Source organism: Panthera onca, chromosome X (assembly GCF_046562875.1).
Source record: "Panthera onca isolate mPanOnc1 chromosome X, mPanOnc1 haplotype 2, whole genome shotgun sequence".
Lineage (NCBI taxonomy): Eukaryota > Metazoa > Chordata > Mammalia > Carnivora > Felidae > Panthera > Panthera onca.
Genome location: NC_138357.1, coordinates 119,884,425 through 119,908,833, shown reverse-complemented (window position 1 = coordinate 119,908,833; position 24,409 = coordinate 119,884,425). Strand labels below are relative to the sequence as shown.

The window sequence follows — 24,409 nt, the reverse complement described above, 5'->3', positions numbered from 1 at the left end:
AGCATAGAGCCCAACGTGGGGCTTGATCTCACGAATGGTGAGATCATGACCTGAGCCAAAATCAAAAGTTGGATGCTTAACCGACTGAGCCACGCAGGCACCCCGGGAGGAGTATATTAATAGCTTTTTCAGGTAGTTGTAGATATTCCTTTTTGGTACTCTACCAAAGTTTGAAAAGTGGTCGTTTCTTGAAGAAAATATGCATCATGAGATTTGAGACCATAATAATGAAGTTTTCGTACTCTTCCGTTAAAGTTCATTGGGTTATCTCACGTTTTGAATGAATATTTTTCCCATGCATGGTTTTGTAGCATCGTGTGTTGATCATTAGGGAAATGATGTCTCACTGACCTATGCAGGTCTTCCTAACGCAATATAAAATAAAATCACACTACTCCTCAGCTCTGGAAAGTCACTGGCTTTCAGTTAGACTTTCAAGTTACAACGGTACCGCACGAAAGCAACAGCTTATTGACCCTGCAACTCCAACTTGGCACTTGAAACAGTCACTGAGCGCTTTTCCTTGAGACGATGGATGATTTAGACACGCTTCTCATTTTGTCTCACAGAATTTTAGAAGATAAGTACTCGAGGGTTGAGATGCAATGCAATAGTAAGCAAACACAAAGCCTTTGTCCTTAGGGAATTTCTATTCTACTGGGTGAGACAAACTGTAGTCCAACACCTGCTAACTGTAAATGTGTGATTGTCATAAGTGCCGTGAGATCCACACGAGGGGCAGTCGGCTTAATCTGTGGGTGGGAGGTTCAGACACAGTATTCCTGAGGACATAATGTTCGCCTTAAAACGTCAAGGCTCAATAGGTGTGAGCAGGTGGGAGAGGGGGTGATAGAGAGTGTTTTGGCACAAGGACCCGCATGTGCAAAGGTCCTGAGGCAGGAGGGAGCTTGACATGTTCCAGAAACAGGAAACAGCTCTGAACAGGAGAATGATGGGAAATAATGCCAGCATGGAAAGTATAGACCAGAATATATCATAGTCTTGGCGAACATTGTGGCTTTTGTGCAGAGAACAAAAAGGTGCCACGGATGTGTTTCTAGAAAGGGTGGCTTAATCAACTTGGCAGTATAAAAAGATCACCTGGGCAAGCGGTGCTGAGAATCAACAGATGATGTTGGAGGGTTAGGCCGATGAATGCAGGGAACCATTTTTCAGATGAGGAAGCTCAGAAATATTGACGTTTGCCAAAAATCACACTACTCCCTATCTCAAAACTGGGATTTCCACACTGTCTTTTCCTTTATTTTTTTCCAGCTTTATTGAGGTACGACTGACAAATAAAATGACAATATATTGAGCCACACTATTTTTTTCTTCAAGAACTGAATGGTATTTCTGATACAGAGGCTTCCGAGTTTGGGGGGGGGGGGGGCGGGGTCATGGACCCTTCTGGGATTCTGCCGACAGCTCCTGTCCTTCTCCCTAGTGTGTACACACACAGAATTGAGACCCCATTTCCAGAGGCTTTTCAGGTCTTTTGAAACCCACCCAGAGATTGCTCAAGATCATTTGAAACCCAAGGTTAACTAGGCTTATCCTCGGGCCTTTCAAAGCTCTTACCGGCGTTAAGTCTGGTCACTGGTGGATTTTTTAATAATCAGCGAAATAACCACTGCAGATTTCCAGACTAAAAATTGGTTGCTCTTCGTAGAATTACATGTAACCCAGCAATTCCCCGCCCCCCACCCCCCCACGGTGTGTGTCCAAAAGAATTGAAAACAGGCATTGAAACAAAAACTTGTCCACGCGTGTTCGGAGCAGCGCTGGTCACGATAGCCAAACAGTGGAAACGACCCAAATGTCCGTCGATGGATGAATGGAGAAGCAAATGGCGGTCTAGTCATACGGTGAAAGGGTTTGGCAGTAAAAGGGAATGAGGTCCTGATGCGCGCTGCAACATGGATGAATCTTGAAAAGTAGACAGTAATATAAGGGGTTTTTAAAGACTTTAAATCCTACACACCGTTCTTTGAATGTTCTCTTCCCTTAGCTGCTCTGGGTCTGTTATTTCTACCTTGTTGACGACAGCAGTGGTTCTCAAAGGTGGGGGCAGGGAGGTGGGAGTGGGTTGTTGTGACCTCCCGGTGGGCCTTCAGCAACGTCTGGAGACAGCTGAGTCTCCGTAGACAGAGGCCACGGATGCTGTTAAATGTCCTACGACGCACAGGACAGCCCTCACGGCAAAGAGTGACCTGAGCTCAGATGTCCATAGTTGCTGAGGTCGAGAGGCTGAGGATTATAGCATTGATGCCATAGGACTGAAAACGCCAATAACTACTCATGCAGACAGCTCCCATTCTCTTGGTCTCCATGGCTTGTGATGCCAAATGCTGAAACAGCCCCAAGGAGAGGGTTCTGGAACTCTATAGGGAAATCAAAGACCTCAGCCTTGTAACTTATGCCACAGAGGCTATATCCCATGAGGTCCCCGGGCATGTACATGTCACGGAACTATAAAATGGAAGTGAACCCCTCCATGTCTGGCCCCATGGTATCTGCACGCTAGCCTGCCTGGCAAGGACGAGCAAGTACAGAATTAGAGTGTTTTTCACAGCATAAGAACAACGCGATCTATAAAGGAAAGAGACGAGCACATTTGTCTCCTTTTTCTTTACCATTTCATTTATTCTCACTAATAATTGCATCATCAGTGATTTCATTCTGAACCCGGGTTTATTTCTTGATGTTTTACATTAACCCATAGAAGGTTGGTCCTTCCATCTTGCAAGGAAGACACTGGCTCTGTGGATCCGTTTCAGTGTCTTTAATAATATTCTAATATGGGTAAAAACAAATGCTTTTATAACAGGCATGATCTCGAATGGAAATAAGACCCTCCATCTAAAAAACTTTGTGACTGTCTTTCCTGAAGGGGACACACACATGCTTGCGTAAGACAGCAACGGATTCTTAAACATTCTCCTTATTATCCTGCGGAGAGACGACGTGCTCCCAAACACCCTTAACCGTACTTACATTACTTTAGAAAATACCTTAGGGAAAACCTTCAGTAATTATTTACTTGCTGGAAGGTTTCCTCGCTGAAAAATTGTGCTTGGTCTCTCCCTAGCTGCAGAAAAATGTCACAACTAGGAGACATCGTGTTGAACACATCGTTTGACAATTTGGAGGTCACATAGGGGAGGGGTTCATGATATAGTTGCTCTATAATGAGTTTGCCAAATGCATCTGTACCCACCCCCGTGGTGAGAGGCCATCCAGAATAAATGGAAAAATCACGTTTGAGGACAGCGGGTGCTTGCTTATGCGAATTCACTCATACTGAACATGGCATGCAGTCAAATTCACATTTTTCTTTATCTTCGGGTCTGGCTAACCCTTTCTGATAACAGTGCACACGTCCATGAGGCCGCTGAGGCCAAGACTTCATATGTTTGTGATTAGGAGACGATTGCTACAATAGGAAGTGATGTATTTGAAAGAAATTAACAAACACACACAAGGGTGGGTGTGAGCTTCTCAGCATGGAAACATCTGCTCCAAACCTTTCTGAGCTAGGAAGAACGTGGGGACCAACCATATGGTTCTCATGGAAAACGCTTACCTCGCAATCTTGACCCAAGAGATGGTGTCTGGACAGAGGAGGAAACAGAAGTGGCTTTGGAATTGCATCCTTTTAAAAACAAAACAAAACAAAAGCCATGTCCCTATGCTTTTGTAAAGTGTTTCTTCATAGCATAAAAATTCCCCAAATATCCTCTGCGTGTTTATTTTTTTAACTCCTTACACAGTTTCCCCATGGTTAGTATCTTTCATGACTGTGGCATTTTTTTGTCAAAATGCAGAAACCAAAGTTGGCACATTATAATTTAATCAAACCCCAGACTTTATTTGAATTGCGTTTTTTCTGTAACGTCTTCTCTCTATTCCAGGATCCCATCCAGGACACTAAATTGCATTTAGTCCTTTAGTTCTTCTCTTCCTTCTTGGCTTTTGATGAGACCATAAGTTGCAAAATGGGCTCTTAAGAAGTCCTTCTAAACATACCAGGGCCAACATTTCAATTGTGTCTATTGTAAGGAAGAACAAAAACACCTTTACCCCCCAGGTTCAGCAGTTGGGTCCCTGGAAATGAAACCGAGAAAAGACAGATTAACAAGAGAAACACCGAGTTTATTAACGTGAGCAGAGTGAATATACGTGGAAGAAATTCAGTGGGAACTCAAAGTGGTGGTTAGGACTTGAGCTGGTATAACACCTTAACAAGAGCAATAGATTTGTAGCAAAGTGACAAGACAAAAATAAAACGGTCTTGGGCTTCTCGGGGTGTCACGCCATGGTAAAGCAAATATATGGGGGGAACTAATGGATGAAAATGGTTACTTAGTGAAGTTTGTTACATATAGATTCCTCTCATCTCTGGGCTGAAAGGAGTGTAGAGTTGTCCCCAGTTATTAGGAGTCTGAGAATTGTCCTCCTCTTCCTGGTATGAGAGAGAGAGAGAAAAAAAAAAATAATCTTATGAGAAAGTAGTATATTTTGAGGAGGCATATTCTGATCCTCTATACTATAATTCAAAAAACAAACAACAAACTACAACAAACAATTTTAAAAACCCAATCAAAAAAACCTTGGAAAATTAAAAAAAAAAAATTAGCCATTGCTATTTTACCTAGATAAAATCAGTCATCCTCCATTTGTTAAATTTATTTTCTATGATTTGATTGGTTATTCAGGCATAACTCATATCTGGATCTATCTCACGAGTCAGAACAAGGGGTCATCAGGCAATAGGAAGGACTAGACTAGGACGAGCAAGGTATTAGAAACTAGACTTCTGGACTGGGAAAGAGCAGAAGTTTGGACCAGACCATGCTTAACTATACGAGGGGAAGTTCAGAGAGCTGGACAACTATGTCCAGAAAGCTGGACCATAGAACATGTGGGAGATCTCAGACAGATGGCATCAGAAATTAGAGCAAATACAGGCCCCTGGGGGGTTCAGTTGGTTTAGCGTCCGACTTCGGCTCAGGTCATGATCTTGCGGTCCGTGAGTTCCAGCCCCGCGTCGGGCTCTGGGCTGATGGCTCAGAGCCTGGAGCCTGCTTCGGATTCTGTGTCTCCCTCTCTCTCTGCCCTTCCCCTGCTTGCGCTCTGTCTCTGTCTCTCTCACACATAAAAATAAAATTTAAAAAAAACAATAAAAAAAAAAAAGAAATTGGAGCAAATAACAGGAATGTGGGGGCAAGGGTTGGGTGATGTGCGGGAGCCAGTCAGCGATGAGGAGGAGGTTGGACAGAAAGAGCAGGAAGGACATCAGCCTGGGCTCCCGCTGCCTGTGAATCAGAGGCAGGATCCTGGTGCGAGATCTGAGAGCTCAGGTTCTCAGCTGTATCGCAGCAGGACTTGGGCATACGGGGACTACCCAGGAGCAAGATACCGGGCATACCAACGCAGAAAGGTGAACACAGAGATGCTGTTAAATATCCTACAATGCACAGGACAGCCCTCGCAGCAAAGAGCTATCCAGCCCCAAATCTCGTCGGCGCCAAGGTTGAAACTCTGAGTTAGGGTTAATGATTACTTATTTTCCTGTTCAGGGAGAATTGAGCATCTTTTGTTTGGTAGGGATGTTAATTCAACCTCGAGTTAACCTGAGTTCGGACCTTACCCTTACCTCCTCCTAAGGTCGCTCGGCACAGAGATCAGTGGCATAACATTACACGATCAGATGTGGGCAACACACAGCTATGGAGACCAAACAAAACGATTCAACTTGAACTCCAGCTCCTAACGGGTAGAGGGGGGCCCTGAGGTGGGAGGACCGCAGCTGATCATGACACACAGAGTTGAAGGCTGCTGGGAAGTGAAAGAGAACCTACCCGTGACATGGAGACGGGAAGTTCACCCTTTCTAGCCACAAAACAAGGCCCAAGTGGATGCAGTCTGCCCAACCGCGGTAGGCGGGAGAAAACCCAAACCCAAAGGGTGGTGATGTGAATACCAGCCGAAGTGTCCATTGCACAGCGGGGAAGGGACGCCAGAAAGAACAGGATCCAGGGTTTGACGAGCCCCAGGGAGCCATGGGACAAAATGGCGCTTGTGGTCTCAGGGGAATTGCGAAGCATGTTTAAAAATATATTTCCACAATGTGATGTGTGATAAAGAGTGAAACATTCCTAACAACAACCACAACCCCAACCCCCACGAAAGAAGAAGCCTCGGCCTCCCAGCCCTCTGGGTGACTAACCCAGCCTGGATTTTCTGGACCGTTCCGTAGGCCCCAAGGACAAGAAAGCACTGATGGAAGAAGGAGAGAGTCAAGGATGTGAGAGTCTATGCTTTGTCACTGGACAGAAACATAAATAAATAAAACCCTCAAAAACGATAGTACCGTGTATTGATCATGGCACAAAAGAGTTTACGGTTTCCTTAAACTTCTTGTTTCGCAGGGGAAGGGACCGAGCCCTCACGACAAGGTGTGTAGACGGTGGAGCCAGATGAAACCCAGGCCATGCGATTCCTAAGCATAACTTCTACCCGTGGATGTATTCACAAGACGGAACAACGGAGCAGCACAAGGTAAGAGCAGTCAGAACGTGATGGCCCTTGAGCGGAGCCGTCCTGCAGACCCTTGCCGGGCGAGGCCGGCTGTATCACAAGAGGCTAGCACAGTGACCGAGGGAGGGGAACGCCACAGTTGCTCAGGGCCCTGTTTACTGACTATGTGCTTATATACTACCCGGCCCTGCAGTTCTGCCCTCGGGCCCTCAAGCGTCGGATCAGACGTACTGGTGCGTGTGGGCCGAGAGCAACGTTGTTCCCACCCGGTCTCGTCCCAGGCCGCCTTCCGGCGAGGTCCTGTTTCCGCCTGTCACATAAAACATGGACAATTATTTCCAGCACAAGCTGACTAAGAGCGAAGGAGAAGCCAGATTGTCTGCTCCCTCGAGCATTTGTAGGCAGACAACTTTTAAATAGAAGCACACACATGGGGTTCTGACAGCTGCACTGGGACAGTGAGTTCCGGTCTGACGTCCCTCTAGAAAGAGAAACTCAGGCTACTGTCTTGCCTCTTGAAAAGCGGTGGGGGTGGGATTCGGCTGCTTAGGGGAAAAAAGCTGGTCTCTTCGTCTCATGTAAAATCACAAGATCATGGTGTAAATTCAGGGGCGCCTGGGTGGCTCAGTCGGTTGAGCGTCCGACTTCAGCCCAGGTCATGATCTCGCGGTTCGTGAGTTCGAGCCCCGCGTGGGGCTCTGTGCTGACGGCTCAGAGCCTGGAACCTGCTTCGGATTATGTGTCTCCCTCTCTCTCTGCTCCTCCCCCGCTCACGCTCTGTCTCTCTCTCTCAAAAATAAACATTAAAAATAAAATAAAATAGTCATAGATTGCCCTCCTCCAGCCTGGCTGCCTCACTTCTGCTGAGTGCAGATTGGAAGAAGAAAGCTGTCTATTTGGCCTGAGGCTGGAGGACGCCACTGACAGTAGAATGGAAAGAAATGCTTCTCACCCCTAGAGTCACCTTCCAAAGATTTTGATAATCGATCTGCGGTGTGGCCTGGCAACGAGATTCACATCTCCCCCGATGATTACAACGGACAGCCCAGGATGGGGATCACTCATCTAGAGGGCTGGCAGGACCTTTGCAGGGACCTCTGATGCACAGAGGGGATTGATGTTTTGTCACATTCTGGCTTGGCCATGCCAGACCCCGGAGAGGAACCCACACCTTGGGCTAGGCGGGAGGGTTGGGGAGGCCCGGACCTCTCTGTGTCTGAAGGGTTCCGGTAGAGTTGTAACATGACAGAGCGAACGCTTTCCTGGCTGGCCTTGAGCTGGTGTATGCACAAACCCTTCAACAGTCACAGAATTATACAGAGGAAGATGTAATGACTCTAAGTCTCCTATGTTTTCGTGCATACTGCAGTCCCGCACATCTTGAACCTTGCTCGACGCTGGGATTTTCTGGGGCCATTTTCTGTATGGTGCCATGTGCCAGTTCTCAAACTATCACGTGCATGCCAACCCCACCCCCGGGGCTCCTATTAAAATGTCGATCCCGAGTCAGTTGATCCGCTTGCAGCCTGAGATTCTCCATTTCTGTGTTTTGAGCATCGCGGGTCATTCCGAAGCTTCTTCTACAACGAAGGCACCAAGCATCGAAATCCGGCCACGCTAAGCCCCACTGGCCTCCTCCCGTTTGTAACCTGCCGCCTCCAATCCGTTGGGGGTTGAAAACAGAGTCTGAAATTAGAGCTGCCGAGAGTAAGAAGCCCTCGATTTTTTTCCCGCCTACACTTGCTTCCCCATGGCATCTCCCGCCATCCCTGTTCGGATCAAGTCTGGTTTCCCAACTCCTCACTCCCGAGTTCTAAGACTCTGCCACCCAGTTGCCCCCTCACCACGGCTGCCGGGCTGTCGAGCGGGATCTCAAACCTAACACGCTCAAAGCAGGACTCTTGACCCACCCCCTCCGGGCCCTCCTTGCGCTCCGCCAGTTTGTCCCCCGATAGCCTACGTGCCAACGTGTGACACCAAGGGCCAGACACCTAAGAGCCATATTGGGTGATCTTTTCCACACCCCCCTCCCTTTCCAGTCCATCGGCTGGCCCTGGCGTCTCTCTCTCTCTCTCTCTCTCTCTCTCTCTCTCGGAACATTTCTCCAATCTACCCGTCCCTCTGTTAAAAAATGAAATTCAGCGGAGTAAATTTTAAAGACCTTATACTTCGTTCAGTGATATTGATTGATGACTCATCGAATAAGCAGCATCCCTTCTAGCAAATAGAATGGAACTCCGGGAGAGAGCCATATGAGAGACTTTTATAGGTAGAAGGGGCGGGACAAGGAAGTTACTAGGGAAGGGAGGATTGTGTCGGGCAAATCGCCTTCCTTTGAGGAACTGCAGGGGTCCATCAGGCAGTTCCCTTCCTAGTACCGACCAGGCTGTTCCAGACTGACTGGCTTAGGATTCCGCTCCTGGGACAGGTTGAAACTGTAAGTAAGCTCGGTATTAAGTCTCAGTTTGGTGATGTGGGCTTAGCCCAAGTGACTCCATTTTGGACCTGTTGCCTCCCTTTTAACATCTCTCGTTCCCACTGCTGAAGTCCCTGTCTAGGCCATCACCCCTTCCCCCCTGCCTGGACTAGTGCAGGATTTATCTGGTCTCCAATCTCTCCTTGGGGCACCAGAGTGGCTCAGTCAGTTAAGCGTTGGACTCCTGACCTCAGGGTTCCGAGTTCAAGCTTCTCATTGGGCTCTGTGCTGGGCCTGAAGCCTATTTAAAAAAAAAAAAAAAATCTAGAATCTCTTCTTGTCTCTTTTCCTCAAAGTGCTGCAACAGATCCCGGTTGGAATTAGAAGCTGGTAAGTTCGTGACAGATTCTGAACTGGGGGCGATTTTGTACACCTACCCACACCCCGCCCGGAGACAATGTTTGCAGACATTTTTGGTTGTCATCACTGGTGGGGGGGTGGGGGGGGTGGTTACTGGCACCGGGATAGCCCACTGATGCCAAAGGATGTCCGGTCCCACAGGTCAGTCGTGCAGAGGCCGGGAGACCCTGGCCCGAGGTAAGTGGTACCCAAAGACACTGTGCCGAGAGCCTTGTGTGCTCCCACCACGGAAGCAGGCATAACTAGGTCACTCAGAGTTTGTATAACATCGAACAGATGAAACCCCGAGTAAAGAAGCAAACAGCTGAACACCAGAGCCCTGTGCGCTGAAGGGTTGTGGTTCCAAAGGTCCTGGGAGGGGGGCAGCCACTGAAGGCCCAGGCCGCTGGGCCGCTCGCTCGCTCGTGGCTGCCCAGAGTCGCTGCGGGGAACAAAGGCCTCTGATTTTGGCCCCCAAGCTGTTAGCCTCAAGTGAAACGAGGATGATGTAGGCAAAGTGTTTTGATCTCTCACGAAAACTACGGAATTTGTCTGCTTCTGTTGAAACATCTCTTCCAATGACATCTCAACAGGCTAACAAGGGCAACTTCAAAATGTGTGCCTTCTTCCACCTCGGGGAAAAAAAGAAAATGCGACAACAAGTGTTGTTCTTTTCCAGTTCGTTAGGCTAAACAGACCTGATAGAAGGCTGGCCCTTCCTGCTACTGAGGAATCCCATGGACTATGAATACAGCCACCAAAGAACGAATAGTTGCTAATTATCTCCCTCCACTGGCTTTCCTGGTAACCATTTTTAACTCGGGGTTTCCCTGATGGGGTAGGAAGCAGTCTGTGGTGGTTTACCAGAGAAGCCCTCGAATCCCCTCTCACTTGATAGGCAAAACCCAACCCTATCTTTGTCCGACGGGTTTCAGGAGCCCCAACGGTGATAAACGAAGCAACATGGCGGCGGTGCAGGGGGAAGGTTGGGACGCAGAGGACTCTGGGAGAGACACAAAACGGATGCTTACAGGAAGCAGATACGTAGGGGTTTAGGATGTCGAAGGAGTTCTCAATTCTGGCTACAGGTTAGAATCCCCTGGAAAGTTTTTTGTTTTTGTTTTTTTAAGTTTATTTATTTTGGGGGGGGAGGGGTAAAAGGAGAGGGACAGAGAGAATCCCAAGCAGGTTCTGTGCTGCCAGCTCAGAGCCCGATGTGGGGCTTGAACACACGAACTGTGAGATCATGACTGAGCCGAAATCAAGAGCTGGATGCTTAACTGACTGAGCCACCCAGGCATGCCCACCCCCCCTTTTTTTTTAAGTTTTATTTCTTTATTTTGAGACAGAGACAGAGAATCACCTAGAGAGCTTTGTAAAAGCACCGATGCCTGGGCCGGGCCCCACTCTTTGAGTTTCATGTTCAGCTGGTCTGGGGAAGGCCCAGGGCATTGGGATACTTCTCAAGGTTCCCAAGTGATTCCAAGGGACATTGAGGGTTGAGAAGAGGACTACTGCCCTAGGCTAGGATTTCTGCGCCACAGTGCTGGTGGTAGTTGGGGGCCAGATCGTCCTGTGGGCTGTAGAATGTTTAGCAGCATCTCTGGGCTCTACCCACTAGAGGCCAGTGACATCCCCTCCTCCCAGCGGGACAACCAAAATCGTCGGCAGATATTACCAAATGTGAAATGTCCCCCAAGGGACCAAATCGCCGCCCCCACCCCACATCGAAAATCGTGGTCTTGGCACAGTTCACTGGGGACTCCACAGGGGGTATGGTTGGGGGGTGGGGTTGGAAGTTCAGCTCCCTGAAATAAAAATCTAAGGATTGAAAGACCTGCTCAATGTCCCATCCTCGGCCTAGAGGTGGGGCCAGTGGTGACTCCATAACTCTACACTGAAATGCCTTTCCTCTTGATTATAGACGTACCGACTAAATTGGCCCCGTGATAATTTGTGGTCTATATGCTGAATACATAACCCCAGAGTCAAAATTGTTTATCTGACACTAAAGATCTGTCTCTGAAAGAAACAGAAGACAAATCATTCTCTCTCTAATCTCACTATCTGTTCCCAGAGGCAGGCCACCTCCCCTCCATTCCCTGCTGCTGCTGGGAAAACTGTCCAGCTGTAGGCACTCCGACATCGTTGTCACTAGCCAGTAGTCACATGTGGCTTGTTCGATTGAGGCTTACATTCATATAAATGAAATAAAAATAAAAGTTCAGTTTCTCAGTCATACCAGCCACATTTCGGTTGCTCAATAGTCAGGCGTGGCCAGCGGCTACAAGATCTTAATCCAGATATAGAACATTCTCACGTATCAACGCAGGAAGTTCTATTGGACGGCACTGTTTGACCACAGAGCTTACGGTGAAGTTCTCATGTTTACACGTCTCTGTGACACGTCTCTACAAACAACCGATGCGTTCTCTGTTGCCCCGCGTAACTTGAATACCTAGCACACCCTTGTCACCTTTCATCTTAAGACATCGTCCGTAAGTGTGTTTCCCGTGCCTAACGCAGAGCTCCTGAAGGTCAAGGAGCAAGGCTTCAGTCCTCTCTGCATCACCAAAGGCTGGCACGATGTAGGCGCCCACATCGCGAGCGAAATAATTAATCAACCAGCTAATGAATGAAGGCGGCTTGACAGACACATTTAACACCACAGAAGGTCCACCACCCACAGCTCTGAAACTGACGGCACGTCTCCGGACTAAGGACATCTGCCTTTTCTTTTCTGAGCAGAATGAGCATATCTGGTGGCCTGCCAGGGCTGTTTGCTGGCCCAGAAGAGACATCCGTAGTCACAAAAAGGAAGACAGAAGAGAAAGAGGACCTTTCGTTTTCCCCTATGAGGATTTCGTCTCTTCTATCAGGTAAACAGAACCATCTTAAGAGGAGGAACGTTTAAATAGTAAAACAAAACAACAACAACAAAGGATCCGCTCAGTCGTATCCTACACTTCCTTTCTTTTTCCTCGGCACCTGACACGGTGTCCGGCACGCAGCTGGTGCTCAGTTCACTCACCTCCTCCAGGAAGCCTTCCTTGACTTCTCCCAGCTGGTTTTACCCCTCCTAGGTGATCTGGAAATACCAGGTACACCTGCTTCATCACGTACGGGCCACACTGTATCACATACTATCTCTTTAAGGTCGCTATGCTTTTCCTGAGGTCAGAAACTATATCTCACCGTTCTTTGAGTTTTCATGGCCTATTTGAGTATGTGGCACCGCGATAAATCTTTGATAGATAAATAAACCTTGGGCGGTGGGCAATCCAGGTTTTAAAGAACAGCACTGTTTCTTTGCAAAAGTTAACAGTATTAGGAATTTTTAGAATTTGGAATGAGAAGTGGGGAAAAAGTTATGGCTGTGAATTTCTTTGGATAAAAAAAAAAAAAAAAAAAAAAACTCTTTGGTGTTGCTTGGCCTGAATAAAGCCACAATAATCATTAACTAATTCTGGAAAGCCGAGACAATTCTAGCAAAAGAATCCTTGCCAGGTTCCCTTTAAACCTGTTGATTTCGATCCAATGAATAAACATTGAAGACGCAGGGTGAGCCAAGAGAGAAAAAAGAAAATTCTCCTGCCGCTTAACATTTCCTGATTCTATGACCTTATGATTCCGAGCGCCTACATGAGGTATTTTTAAACCTTGGCAGTCACGTGGGGCAGATTTACAGGAAGAACAGATTTACAGAGCTTGCGTGGATTTTTCGCGTCAAAGTTGCGCTACAGACTGGTGCCACCGGGTCATTTGCAGATTCAGGCCACTGGTTTATGGCTTCACCCCGGGAGTGGACTGGGCAGTCAGGCACCCCCCGGGGCAGCTCTCAAGGTGCGCGTTCTTTCTGTTGAACGTTCTGTCCACTCTTCCGGCAGCCAGATGGTTCATTGCCCTTCCTTAAGCGCAGGCACGTTCGCAGAAAAGGTGTGAGGAAGGGCCCTGGAGAGCCGAGCCTCTGCTGAGCCCATGCTGTCCAGAAGTTGGGATTGTTGCAAGCCTTTTCAGCCACACAAAACCCTGGGTTTCTTCATTAACATATCAGAGGTGGCGCAGTGGTGGGAACTGACAGGGGCAACAAAGGACAGGGCTGGGTGGCATTATCTCATTGGTGCTTACGGAAGCAGAAAAAAAACGATCATCGGGCCGGGGCTGCAGTGATGGACAGATGCTGACATCTTTTCTTGGGTGACCGATGTCTCCGCGGCCCCCCCCTCCCTCCACCTGCCCCGTACTCCACATTGCCCTTCCCCCTCCGAAGGCGCAGTTCCCAGACCCTGTACCAGGAAGAGCCGCGTCCCAATCCAAACCTCTCTCTGGCTGAAATGAAGACTTCTTTGGTTCGAAATGTCAGTAGCGCTGAGGCTGAGAAGCTCTGCTCTGTGGCCTTCTTTGTGAATACACTTTACAGATTCTTATCAAGACTAATTGCTCCTGACAAATGGGCACCTTGAGGGACTCGCGTTCCCATGCTCGCTGTATGAATTTAGAATATGGAACCGTTTTTGACAAAGAAACAGGACCTACATGATGATTTCTCATCTTTGGCTGTATCATTGGAAGATTGCATCGAAGCAGTGGGTGTAAAATTTTAGAAAATTGAGCACAGAGGGGTGAAAATTTTCCTTTATGCTCAGCTGAGTCTTAAATATACTCCAAATGGCATGAAATCTGATTAAAGAATCCTTCCTCCTCACTTGGAAATATTTATAACCTCTTAGAATATGACACATTGGGGTAAAATACACATTGTTCAAATGTGTATGCGTATTATATATATATATGTATAAAATTAAATTTTTATTTAAAAATCACACGTTGTAGTAGGTTTGTGTTATTTAATATCATGTTTTCCCAGATCAAAATTTTTTTCAGTTCAATATTTATGAATCAGAATATCAGTAATCTCATATATACATATATACATACGCATGTATAAATAGATATAGATGTGTAGAAAAACATACACAGTCGACCCTTGAACAATGTGGCTGTTGGGGCGCTGACCCCGACGCAGTCAAAAATCTCTGGTATAACTTTGGGCTCCCCCAAAATTTTACTAATAGCCTACTGTTGACCAGAAGCCTTGCTGATAACATAAACAGTCGATTAATACGTATGTTGTATACGCGTGGCATACTGTATTCCAGCAATAAAGCAAGCTAGAGAAAAGACGATGTGATTCAGAAAATCATAAGGAAGAGAAAATACATTTAGAGTAGTCTACTGTTTTTGTTGAAAAAAAAAAATCCACGTATAAGTAGACTCAGTTCAAACCTGTGCTGTTCAAGGGCCAACTGTGTTGTTTTCCTTGGATACGGGTTTTTCTATCCAAGTAGCTTACCTGTTGACCAAACCACTCCAGATCCAAAGCTCTAAGGACTGTTGATCACTGGTTATTGTATACATCGGTATACAACTTAGCTAACTGCCTTCTTCCTAGATTTTAGCTGCCAGAAAAAAAATTACAGATGATTATAATGCACTTTAGAAAGAAGAACATAAAATGGAGACCAAAGGGAATCGCTTTAATCCACTTCCAATTATCTTAATCCTATCGTCTGGCACAATAGATAGTTTTGTTCCCCTCAAACTTCCCAATTACAATTATGCTCTGGTTTGCAAAGCGGTCAGGCCTGAGACACCTCCAGAATCAGAGCATGCTCTGTGGTGAAGATATTTCTTATGTCACCGTTTGTAAAAACAGTTTTACCTTCTGTAAAACACCGTGGTTCATATGAGAGTCAACGGAGCCTTAAAAGCATATTCATTTCTTAGGCTCCACTCAGACCGATTGAATTAAAATAACTCACGGTCCGTGAGTTCGAGCCCCGCGTCGGGCTCTGTGCTGACAGCTCAGAGCCTGGAGCCTGCTTCGGATTCTGTGTCTCCCTCTCTCTCTGACCCTCTCCCATTCATGCTCTGTCTCTCTCTGTCTCCAAAATAAATAAACATTAAAAAAAAACAATTAAAAAAAAATAAGATTTAAAAAAAATGCTAGAATCGAGGCACTATTCTTAATTCTGGCTCTTTCTCTGACTAGCAACGGGTGAGCTCCGTCAAGTCCCCTCATGCTGCCCAGCCTCAGTTTACTCACCTGTAAAATGAGAGGGCCTGGTTATGTGATTTCTACTGTTTCATTTAATTGAGAAAGAAAAATGACTATGAGTGATGATTATGAATTTAGAAAAAATATTAACAATTTAACATTGTATATGTTTTTTACATTTATAAAGCATTATCTGGCAAAATAATATAGAGTTTTTAAAGGAATTTGGAGAAGTTTATAAGAAACACATTTCATCAGAAAAATGGGCCTAGTGTTTTGGCTATATGATATTTCTACAGCTAAATATATCTTAGACTGGAGATCAGCAAATTTTCCTGTAAAGGAACAGATAGTAAATATTTTAGGCTTTGAGGGGCAGGCTACAGAAAATTTCTGTTACATCATCTTTTCTGTGTAGTCATTTCAACACGTCAAAAACAGGTGTTGGGCAAGATTTGCTGATCCTTGTTTTAAACAATAAAATTTATATTTGCACGAAAACAAAATCGCTTGCTTTATAACAACAACAACAACAACAGCAAAAACCTACTAGACGCTATTGTTGCATGTTGTTACACGGAGATTGAATTTAGACAAAAAAGAAGCCTGCTGAAGTTGTCACCCGATGCCTGCAGGGGACAACCATCCTTGTGACGGCTGACCAACCTGTCCTGGTTTGCCTGGGACTCGCCCAGTTGTCGCCCTGAGGTTCTAAGACCCTGGCGCCCAGGATGGCTGGTCACCATTCACGTAAGACTCTCAGACAGATTTCTTTCATGGGAAATCCGGGATCCAGTTGAAAGGCAAAAAGCTTGAAATGGAAATGCTTTCGGGAGCTTTCGCACATACACAATAGGCAAAGACCCCCGCTGGAAAACTTTAAAGGGAAAAATTGCAAGAGAATATTTCATAGCCCTTTTTTGGATTAAGCTCAGGCGAGCCTAAATCTGCCTTCCGGTTAAGAGTCCCAACCCAACAGATGAGAAAAAGGCTTATTCACAGGCGTGGCAGGTGGTTTTTCGTACAAGTTTATACATCCTCTGGATATGATAAATGCCGGATGTTAGGATGAAACACAGCCCAACCTTATTACTCAAAAGTGACAGAGTTTATAATTACTTCCTGGGTCACTGTGAAGAGAACACGTGACTTGGAACGAGCCGTGAGCCTATAAAAAAAAAAAAAAATTACTAGTCAGGACTGCTCTGGAAACAGCCAGGAATAAAAAGAGAGAACAATATTGTCAGCACGCTTGTGCATCATTATCATTCATTAAAATCTTTATAGGACTGCAAACTCAAAACTCAAAAGGCTATTTTCTCTTAGGAACTGGCCTCGAGAGGAGCTACCCCACTCGAGGGTTTTCCATTTGTACTTTATAAAACCAGGAACCCTTGTTAAAACATAAATATTAAAAAGCAGATCTAATAGCTTAAAAGAGGACGTCATTGAGTAAAACAAAGGCAAGGAGATAATCTGGAATCTTCTGCAATTTTTTTTTTTCATTGTTACCAATTTGTTCCAGTTCTAATCCTGTTTGGAGCTGTGCTCATATCTTTAGGACTCATCCTACTCGGGTCCTAAAAGCACCTTTTCTTCTGGGCGTCAAAAGCTCTTGCGTCTTTTGAAACCACGGCTATGGGCACTTCTCTTTGGAATCTACTTCGGCAGAATCAGGGCCGCTGGGGAATAATCACGCCTTTCTCTGTGTGGATCTACCTACCCCTTCCGTGGTATGAGGTCAAGGGGAAAGAGGGAAGACCCATTTCAGTAGTGGCTCGATATCTCGATTCTACAAGAAACCCGGCAATGAGTGTCTTTCCCTAAGTGGAAACTTTCCTTTGTTGTAAGGGGAGGGGGGGGGGCGTTAGAGCCCCAAACCGGGAGAGTTCAGAATGGTTCAGGGGATCCTAAGTGAGGAAACAATGACCAGGGTCCATTTGGGCGCACCGAGGATGGCCATGGAAGGTCTGAGCAGTGGCAGTTGAAGGCAGCGTTAAAATATTGCCTCCCCAACTCTCTCCCAAGGTATATAAATGTGTATTCGACTCCAAATCCATGGGGCGGGCGCCTGGGTGGCTCGGTTGGTTGAGCGTCCAACTTCGGCTCAGGTCATGATCTCACGGTTCGGGAGTTCAAGCCCCACGTCGGGCTCTGGGCTGACAGCTCAGAGCCTGGAGCCTGCTTCGGATTCTCTCTTCCTTTCTCTCTGCCCCTCCCCCGCTCACACTCTGCCTCTATGTCAAAAATAAAGAAACATTAAAAAAAAAAAAAAACACAAATACAAAGCGTGACGTGTGTACAATGGCCCAACTGTCCCTGCCCCCACCCCCACCTCCGTGCCTTCCGCTGCCCCCCTGGGTCCAATCCCTGGATTCAGTATTTTTCACAGGAGGGTGCATTCCGTGGCCCCCTGCTACTCTCTGTTAGCAGGGTCCATCCCCCTGCGCTGGGCTCCCAGGTCATGCGGGACCACAGGCCCTCTTTTTTGTATGGTCTCCTTAGACTAGTTATTAAGCCGTAGTCTCTCGGCACGAGCCCTGCTTTCTTTTTTTTTCCTTTTTATACGTTCACTTATTTACTCTGAGAGAGAGAGCGCACGGGAGGGACAGAGAGAGAGGGAGAGAAAGAGAGAGAACCCCAAGCAGGCTGGGCACTGTCGCAGCACGGAGCCGACACGGGGCTTAAAGTCACGAACCATGAGATCACGACCTGAGCCCGAATCAGAGGTCGGCCACTTAACCGACTGAGCCACCCAGGCGCCCCGCAAGCCCTGCTTTCTGTACTCTGCCCTCTGGTGCTGGGGCTGGGACTCTGCGAGCCCCACTGCCCCTTTGCCACCTGTCTCATGGCTTGGCCAATCCAGGGAGGGGTGCCGGCTCGAGGGAGACGCACGAAGGACGGAGGACGGGCCTCTGCTCACAGATTTGGGGTTCTGAGAGCCCCAACTTCTACTTGTTCCCACGGGCCTAGGAGTGACCACTGCTTCGAGCAGCAGTGACGACTTCTGTGACACGGCGGTCTTCCTTCCGCGACTTCCCAGTCCGCCAATATCTACCTAACTGACTATATGAAATTCTCTCTGTTCAAATAACTGGTGTATTTCCTCCTTATTTAGTGGCTTCTTTTTTTTTTTTTAAGTGATTTTATTTACTTATTTTTTTAGTGATCTCTACACCCAACGGGGGACTTGAACTCGCGATCCCGAGATCAAGAGTCATTTGTTCTTCAGACTGAGCCGGCCAGGTCTCCCCTTTTACTTGCATCTTGGCAAAGACTCTTCTCTGTCGGCTTCTAAGGTTCTGATTTCTCAAACACGGCACATGTCAGTAGAAGGGAGCCTGGAAACGTCCCTTCCAACTTATCCGGGGCTTACTGTCCCCTCACTGGGGTCTCTGGGCTTATATAAAGTGGTCCCCAAAGGGGGCTCCTCCTTGTCAGATCTGTTTTACCCCCCACCCCCACCCCCTGCACCATATACACATCCTTATTGCAGCTTTGTACCCACTGTGCAGATTGGCCACACACGGAGGGTTCTATCTTTACTCAGAAAAAAATCAGCCTGCCTGCTAGGGAACCACAGCAAACAGCCTGGATTCTAGGGCATTCTTATCATTGATTCCATCCTTAGCAGAACGTCCTGTATCTAATTCAGGGTCAGTCTGCTTTCCATTCTATTTGGGAGAGCTGGCCCCTCCCCAGAAGGCCACGTACTAGGTGATCAGAGGGTTTCTGGAAAAGCCCTAAGACGCCTCATTTTAGGTTCATGAGTCACTTCCTAGATACACTTAAAGTCTATAAAATGGGCCTTAAAAATTATCTGCCATCTATTCCAACCTTTCATTTTTAAGAAGGATCTATACAGTCTATATTTTTTAATGACAATTTGGGGAAATAAAAAAAAAATTGTTTGAATAGATAATACAAAGAATACTAATGTTCCTTTGCCTGATGCTGGTAAAGCAGGCAAGGTGTTCAAAGGAAATCTTATAAAATACATTTAGATTTCATTTTGATCTTTAAAACAATTTTTTGATGTTTATTTTTGAGAGAGAGAGAGAGAGAGCGCATGAACGGGGAGGGGGCAAAGAGACAGGGAGACACAGAATCCGAAGCCGGCTCCGGGCTCTGAGCTGTCCACACAGAGTATGGCGTGGGGCTCGAACCCACGAACCACAAGATCATGACCTGAGCTGAAGTTAGAGGTTTAACAGACTGAACCACCCAGGCGCCCCAGATTTCATTTGGATCTTCAAGCCACGCATGAGGCTACGATCTCCACAGATGCCAGGTTTGGGAACATGTCGATTTTATGGAACAGCACTAAAGCAATTTTCCTGTGATTATTCATCAGCTGCCATTCCTGAAAATTGTAATTGCAGTGAAATAGAATGTTCTCAAATCATGATGAGGGGAGGCAATGTTCTGTGATCTGGAGCATGCAATGCCAGCGAGAAATGCAGCATATAATCTGAATATCTTGAATATAAAATGAAAATATTGCTAGGGCGCATGAGGCCAACATTCTTCAGTTATTCAAAAACAGTTTACAATATTTTGGTCCTTTGAACACCAATGGTCACATTCTGATGGGATCCCATGTAATCTTCCGCGTGTTCTAGTTTGCATATTTGATTATGACATTCCCACCACTATGGAAACAATCATGCTTATGTGCATTTAAAAAGCACTCTTAACAATGAACTCTTTCTTTTCCCCATAAATGCACAACAACAGCCCAAGCTGAAAAACAGGGATGGGTCTCTGTGTAATGTTTGAATGTCTTCGTTCCATTCACAGTGTTAGTGCTACGGTTATCTGTTAGTTTGGTATTGTTACGTGACAAACAACCCCAAACCATAGTAGTTGAAGCCAGCCAACATTTATTATGTCACCACTTCTGGGGAGCAGGAATTCAACAGCATCTCAGCTGGGTGATGGCTCTCGGGCTCTTTTGGGCTTGCGGTCAAGCTGTCGACCAGCAGCAGTCACCTGAGCATGTGAGCGGGGCTGGAAGAACCAACTTGCAGGCTCCCCCACGGGGTTATTGGCATGCCCCTGTTCCAGTGGGCTGATGGCTTCAGGTCCTCCACAGGACTAACCAAAACACAACAGTTTGTTTCCCTTAGAACAAGCCATCTTTGAGACCCTTCTTGCCATTCTTTTGGGTATATACCCAGAAGTGGAATCGTCGTACTCTGTCGTGGGGGGTCCCACCATCTTACAATCTCGTCAACAGTACACCAGGGTCTCAATCACTCACATTTTCACCAATACTTGTTTTCTTTTTTCTATTCTATTCTATTCTTTCCTTTCCTTTCCTTTCCTTTCCTTTCCTTTCCTTTCTTTCCTTTCCTTCAGCCATCGTAATGGGTATGAAGCAGTTGTATCTCATTGGGGTTGTTGACGTGCATTTCTCTAATGATGAGTGACGTTGAGCATCTTTTCATACGCTTATTGGCCATTTGTAGAAATGTCTGTTCCAGAATTTTGGCCGTTTTTAAATCATGTTATTTGTGAGTTGTTATTGAGTTGTAGGGGTTCTGTGCTCTAATTATTCACCCTTTATCAGGTAGATGATCTACAAAGATTTTCTCCCATCCCATGGGTTGCGTTTTTAGGTTTTTTTGTTAACTTTTGAGTTAGTTTTTGTTGATGATGTCCTTTGATACACAAACTTTGTATTTGTTTGCTTGTCGATGTCTGGTCTTATTTATTTGTTGCTCTTAGAAAATCTCATTTTTGACTGGACTCAGACCTGGAGGTAGTTCTCGAGAGACGAGGGGCGCCTGGGTGGTTCGGTCGGTTGAGCATCCAATGTCGACTCAGGTCACAGGCTCACGGTTCGTGGGTTCGAGCCCCGTGTTGGGCCTGTGTGCTGACAGCTCAGAGCCTGGAGCCTGCTTCGGACTCTCACTCTGTCTCTCAAAAATGAATGAATGTTAAAAAACATTAAAAAAAAAAAAAAGAAGAAGAAGAAGTTCCTTCCCAAGACTCAAAGGACAGTCTCCGTCTCTTGGCAATCTGTTCCTGGCGTTTTTCTTTGGCCTCCTTCATTCTCTTGGCCAAAAGTTTAGCGTGCTCTGCAGTCTCTTCCTTATTTTTCTTAGTATGCTGTTTCTTCAGAGTGATACGCCGACGTGTCTGTTGGAAGACACGTGGAGGAAAGAGATGCTGAATCTCGGGCGCTTTGGTTCTAGGTTTCTTCCCTTCTTTGTTTAGGGGCTTTTTCACAACGTATCGGCAGACACCATCTTCTTTAGAGAGACTGAAAAGTCTGAGGATTACACTAGCTCTTTGGGGCCCCAGGCGACGAGGCACGGTAGTACTAGTGAGTCCGAGAATATCCTTCTCCCCCGCTTTCTTTCTTTTTTTCCACAATGACCAAGTTGAGAACACTGAGATTGGCATCCCCAATGCATCCCCGGGGCAGATTTGTGCTTTCTTTCTCCAGTCCTCCTTGGTCTGGACTGGAGATGCCCCGACTCAGGTGCAGGCAGACACGGCCACGGGTCAAGACACCCTGCTTCATGGGGAAGCCTTATTTGTCATCGTCACCACTGATTCGGACCACGTAACCCTTCCATTTTTTACTCAGAGCATCCACAGCGACTTCTGTAGCCATATGCTTCTCACCAAAAGGTACGAAGTTTGCGTTCATCATTCACTCCAATGAGTTTCTGGCAACCGGTAGCTGGGAAGGAGATGTTCAGCTTCATCCTAAAGCTGCCTACCGCCTCCAAGGCGCCATGAGAAAGAGTAATACACAAAGTTTGAGAGAATCCCATTTGTCCGTTATGACTTTTGTTTTCTGTACTTTTGGTGTCATTTCCAAGCAATCATTGTCAAATCCAAAGTCACGAAGCTCTTCCTTTATGTTTTTGTCGGGGAGGAAGACGGTCCTCTGCCCTCCCAGGTCTTCTAGCTGGGCTTAGAATCAAATTGATATGAGACAGATTAATGGGAGAAGCTCAAATTTAATAGCATATGTACAGGGAGTCCACAGGGACAGGAGATTCCAAAGACAATGAGGCAACACGAAGCTCATATGAGCTAAGGAAAAACACGGGGGCCTGAGGACACGAAGGGAAGAAATCTCATTAGCAAGAAGGTGAAAGATGTTTGGCAAAATAAAGTTGCCCTATTGTGCATATGAGTCTCTTAGGTAAAGGGGAGTCTGTTAATAGCTGTCTTCCTGGTACGGGCTCTCCTTTCCACGGGCAGCGTGGGCAGTTATGGGGGAGGCAGAGAGCTTTTCCTGCGTCTGCTGGGTTTCGATTACTTTTAAGTAAAAATAATCTTTAGGCCAAAGTGGCACATTTTGGGGCATCTCATCCTGTACCCCCTTAGTTAATTTTTGTATATGGTATAAGAGAAAGGTTCAATTTCCCTCTTTTGCATGTGGATATCCAGTTTTGCCAACATTATTAGTTGAAAAGACTAGCCTTTCCCCATCAAATGGTCTTGGACCTATGTGGAAGACCATTTGACCATACAGATGAGGGTTTATCTGGGGGGCTCTCTATCCTCTTCCATTGGTCTACAAGTCTGTCTTTATGCCAGTACCACCCTGTTTTGATTACGATAGCTTTAAAATATGCTTTGAAATCACCAAGTGTGGGACCTCCAACTTTATTCAGCTTTTTCAAGATTGTTTGGACTATGTGGGGTCCCTTGAGATGTCACATGAATTTTAGGATGGATATTTTTTTTTCTGCAAAAAGTACAACTGGGATTTTGATAGGGCTTGTATTGAATTTGTAGATCGCTTTTCATTCGTATTGATATCTTAATAATATTAAGTTTTCTGATCCATGAGCACAGATGTCTTTCCATTTATTCAAGTCTTTAATTTCTTTCAGCAATGTTTTGTAGCTTTCAGCGTATAAATCTTTCACCTCCTTGGTTAAGTTTATTCCTAAGTATTGTTTTTGATGCTATTGTAAATATTTTAAAATTTTCTTTTCAGATTGCTCATTGTCAGTGCATAGAAACACAGTTGGTCTTAGCACGTTCACTTTGTATCCTGCAACTTTGCTAAGTCATTTATTAGTTCTAAGACTGTTTATGGGGATCTTTTTAGTTTTCCTGTATAAGCTCATGTCCTCGGCAAACAAAGATAATTTTACTCCTTCCTGTCCAATTTGAATGCCTTTTCTTTCTTTCTCTTACCTGATCTCTCTGGTTGGGACTTCCAATATTATGTTGAATAGAAGTGACAAGAGCGGGCATTCTTCTCTCGTTCATGATCTTAGGGGAAATTTTTTGTCTTTTACTACCGAGTAAGATGTTAGCTATGGGATTTTCTTTTCTAATTTTTTTTTAATGTTTATTCATTTTTGAGAGAGAGAGCATAGGGGAGGGGCAGAAAGAGAGGGAGACACAGAGTCCAAAGCAGGCTCCAGGCTCTGACTGTCAGCACAGAGCCTGACACGGGGCTCGAACCCACAAACTGTGAGATCAGGACCTGAGCTGAAGTCGGACACTTAACTGACTGAGCCCTCCAGGCGCCCCAGCTATGGGATTTTCATATGTGGTTTTTATTATGTGGATGTACTTTCCTTCTACTCTTGGTATGTTGACTGTTTTTTATCATGAAAGGGTGTTGGATCTTGCCAAATGCTTTTCCTGCATCGATTGAAAGGATCGTGTGGCTTTTGTCCCACATTCTATTAATTCTCATATGCTGAACCACTCTTATATTCGAGGAACAAATCCCACTTGGTCGTGGAATATAATCCTTTCGATATGCTCTTAAACTGGGTTTGCTGGTATTTTGTTGAAGATTTTTGAGTATGATATCATCTTAAGTAATTAATTTGCAATGATCCCATTTCTAAATAAGGGCACATTCAGCCACCACGAGCTGTGACTTCAACATCTCAAACCCTTATGATTTCTGCCCCAAGTGCCCACACGCTTTATTTATTTTGAGTTCTGCGGTTCCAGAGAATTGCTTTTCATTGTTTACAGAGGCCCTTTGAATACAAACC

At 45.9% G+C, this 24,409-nt stretch overlaps 1 long non-coding RNA gene and 1 pseudogene across 1 annotated transcript in view; one reads left to right on the top strand and one right to left on the bottom strand.

Moving 5' to 3' along the window:
• Positions 1-6,787, top strand: part of LOC145714330 (uncharacterized) — a 201,029-nt gene extending 194,242 nt beyond the window's left edge. Inside the window, exon 3 of the long non-coding RNA XR_014136838.1 lies at positions 6,435-6,787. This is a non-coding gene — a long non-coding RNA (uncharacterized LOC145714330). The remainder of the gene's footprint in view (positions 1-6,434) is intronic.
• Positions 6,788-21,152: 14,365 nt separating this feature from the next.
• Positions 21,153-22,135, bottom strand: LOC145714440 (small ribosomal subunit protein eS6-like; annotated as a pseudogene).
• Positions 22,136-24,409: the final 2,274 nt, after the last annotated feature.